A 3,975-nucleotide genomic window follows, 5' to 3' on the forward strand; every position below is an offset into this window, starting at 1 on the left:
GCAAAAAAAAAAAAAAAAAAAAAAAAAAAAAAAAAAAGCAATAGAGCAATGGAATATTATTCAGCCATAAAAAGGAATGAAGCACTGATACATGCTACCATATGGAATAATCGTGAAAACACCATGCTAAGTGAAAGAAGCCGGACACAAAAGGCCACATATTATATCCAGAATAGGTAGATTCATAGACACAGAAACTGGTGGGTTCCCTGGGGCTTAAGGGAGGTGGAGAGTAGGGAGTGACTGCTAATAGGTACAGTGTTTCATTTTTGGGGTGATGAAGATGTTCTGGAACTAGACAGAAGCAGTGGTTGCACAATATTGTAAATATACTAAACACCACTGAATTGTTCACTTTAAAATGGTTAACTTTATATGAATGTTACCTCAATTAAAAAAAAAGTAGGGGCTTCCCTGGCTGGCACAGTAGTTAAGAATCTGCCTGCCAGTGCAGGCGACACGGGTTCGAGCCCTGGTCCGGGAAGATCCCACATGCCGTGGAGCAACTAAGCCCGTGCACCACAACTACTGAGGCCCGCGCGTCTAGAGCCCATGCTCTGCAACAAGAGACGCCACTGCAATGAGAAGCCCGCGCACCGCAACGAAGAGTAGCCCCCACTTGCCACAACTAGAGAAAGCCCGTGCGCAGCAATGAAGACGCAACGCAGCCAAAAACAAATAAATAAAATAAATAAATTTATTAAAAAAAAAAGTAATACATGCCTATTGTGGACAGCTAAGAATGCACAGAAAATTAAGATGAAAATAAAAATCCCCTCTAATCTTTCCCCCAGAGGCAACCACATGAAATTTTCTCATGTTTTCCCTTCCAATCTGTTTTCTAACAACATTCATGGGATGGTCACACTTGATATGTGGGAGTGTGGCCTGGTTTGCCCCCACTTGGTGTCAACATGAGTATTTTTTCCTATAGTTATAAGTGCTTCTATCTTTAATGGCTGCACATACCACTGAGGAAATACCCTGTGCTTTACTTACCTGGCCCCCAACTGCTAGACACTTAGATTGTTTCCAGTTTGTCACTGTTGGAAACAACGATAAAGAGATAGCTTGTATATAAAATTCTGCCCCCATTCTGGACATTTCCTTTGATCCCCAAAAGCAGAGCTCCCAAGTTAGTGTCAACCACATTCATTTCCTTCCCAGAGGACTGCTAATTCCTCTGTGCTTAGCCTTCACTCTTGTCAGGGGCACGAGGGGGATAACCTGGCACTCTTCCCCTTGCTGAACTCCTCACAGACCCTTCACAGGAAACCCCCAACTATGCAAAGGTTTCCCTCTATGATCTTGCCTTTTTTTTTTTTTTTTTTATGGTACACGGGCCTCTCGCTATTGTGGCCTCTCCCGTTGCGGAGCACAGGCTCCGGACACGCAGGCTCAGCGGCCACGGCTCACGGGCCCAGCCGCTCCGCGGCATGTGGGATCTTCCTGGACCGGGGCACGAACCCGTGTCCCCTGCATCGGCAGGCGGACTCTCAACCACTGCGCCACCAGGGAAGCCCTATGATGTTGCCTTTTTAATTTCTTTGCTGCCTTGTTTCTGACCCCACAGTGGGAGAGCACTGTACAGGGAGTCAGGAGACCTGCGTTCTCCTCTGGTCTCTGAATAACTGTGAGTATGTCTCCTCCTGTTTGGCTTCAGTTTTCCTGTTCAGTGGGAGAGTTAGATTAAACTGTTTCTCATGATTCTTTTCCCCGCAACACTGTGTCTCATCTACATGTGTAAGCCCTATCTAGCACACAGTAGGCACTTAATAAATGTTTGGGACCAGTTTCATGGAAGACAGTTTTTCCATGGACTGGCGGGGGAATGGGGGTGGGGGGATGGTTCAGGCCAGCGATGGGGAGCCATGGGGAGCGGGGATGAAGCTTCACTTGCTCACCCGCTGCCCACCTGCTGTGCGCGGCCCGGTTCCTAACAGGCTGTGGGCTGGTACCGGTCCACGTCCCGGGAGTTAGGGAGCCCTGGTGTACACAGTAAGGGCTCAGCAGATTATATGGGTGGAGCAGTGTAGGCTCCCAGCAGGGTAAGCCCCTCTCTACCCTTTCCAGGGACCGGGAAGGGGAGGGATCTTGGGGAACTCCTGGCTTCCAGCAACAATCAGAGGCTTGGGAATCAGGACACTTGCTCCGAGTCGCCACCATGGGGCAGCAGACAATGTAAAATGGAGTGGGAGTGCTGAAGCCAGCATCCAGTTCTAAGTCAGCTGTGGTCTACACTGTGTTGTACTACCTCGTGCTGGGTGCAGGGGTGTGACTAGGTCCCTGGCTGCAAGAATCCCCCAGACTGGTGGGAGGGACAGCCACATGAGCAGAGCCATTTGTAACATGAATAAATGCAACAATGGAGACATAATAATGATAATGTAATGAGGACAGCTAACTTTTCAGGGGCACCTTCTACATACTAGACCCCAGTTGAGTGCTTGCCAGGCCTGATCTCATTTGATCCTCACACAACCTTAAGAAGGGAGTACAAATACTGTGTCCATTTTAAAGATGAGAAAATGAAGGCACAGAGAGGCTAAGCGATTTGCCCATGGTCACATGGTTAATAAAGAGCAGAGACAAAATTTGCAGCCAGGTCACTCTGGCTCCAATGCACCAAACAATACAGGTCATTATGGGGGATCCAAGGAGAGGTGGTATCCAATCCACCTGGATGGGGATGAGGGGCTTCCTGGAGATGACTTCTGAGTTGAGTTGTAAAGTATAAGCAGGAGTTGGCCAGATGAAAGGTGGCTGGGGTGAGGATGGCATTAGGGGCACAGGGAACAGGAATGAGAATAAGCATGACCATTATAAACAGTTCATGTGAGAGGCACGGAGGGGTCAGGAGGAGTCTGAAGACTATAATAGGGCCTGTAGGCCTTGTTGAAGACTTGGGATTTTATCTGAGGGTAATGGGGAGCCATGGAAGGATTTCGAATAGTGATATGACCATGTGTGTCCTCTAGAAAGATCCCTCTGGCCTCTGGGTGGAGAATGAGCCAGAGCATGGCCTACAATGTCACTGGCAAGACCAGTAAATAGGCTACTGCAATAGTCCCAGCAAGTGATGATGGTGGCTCACTAGGCTGGTGGCAGTTGGGGTGGGGATGGACAAGCTTGAAAGAAGCACTCAGAAGCTAAGTGACCCCTGGATGGGGTAAGGGTTAGGGTTAGAGTTAGCGTTAGGGTTAGGGTTGTTGGAATTTCCAGGAGTGGATTAACTCATCTAGGAAGAGTAAGAAAGTCAGAGGGCCTGGGGCGGAGCTCTGGGGGAACCCCATGTTTGAGGGGTTGATGAAGAAAGTGCACTGTGATAGGCTAAATAATGGTCCCCCAAAGATATCCATGTCCCAATCCCTGGGACCTGTGAACATGTTACCTCACATGGCAAAAGGGAGTTTGCAGATGTGATTAGAGTTAAGAATTTTGAGATGAGGAGATTATCCTGGATTATCTGGGTGGACCCCACATAATCACAATGGTGCTTATAAGAGGGAGGCAGAAAGATGAGAGAGAGACAGAGACAGAGACTAAAGATGCTATGATGCTAAGATGAAGGAAGAGGCCAGGAGGCAAAGAATCTGGGTGCCCTCTAGAAGCTGAAAAAGGCAAGGAGACGGATTTTCCCTAGAGCCTCCAGAAAGAGCAGCTGTTAGCCCAGTGAGGCTGACTTTGGACTCCCGACTTCCAGAACTGTAGGATGATAAATTTATGCTGTTTTTAACCACTGAGCTCTGAGTGTGGCACCCACTGGGGAAGCGTAGGAGGCATGGTTTGAGAGGTGGGAGGAAGCCAGGGGAACAGTGTCTCACTGGGAACTAGAAAGTAAGGTGCAAGAAGGAAGGTGAGACCGATGGTCGGGGGTGAGGCTCAGGCCTCTGTGCTTGACAAGCTCCTGTGTGAATACTGGTCACTGTGCCTCCTTAAAGTTGAGGACATTTGGACAACCCAGACCAGGAATGC

General features: G+C 48.6%; 1 protein-coding gene across 1 annotated transcript in view; it reads right to left on the reverse strand.

Annotated features, from left to right (window-relative positions):
- Positions 1-3,975, reverse strand: part of CUX2 (cut like homeobox 2) — a 266,751-nt gene that overhangs the window by 15,741 nt on the left and 247,035 nt on the right. The window lies entirely within an intron of this gene.

Source organism: Lipotes vexillifer, unplaced genomic scaffold, assembly GCF_000442215.2.
Source record: "Lipotes vexillifer unplaced genomic scaffold, Lipotes_vexillifer_v1.1 scaffold2030, whole genome shotgun sequence".
NCBI lineage: Eukaryota > Metazoa > Chordata > Mammalia > Artiodactyla > Lipotidae > Lipotes > Lipotes vexillifer.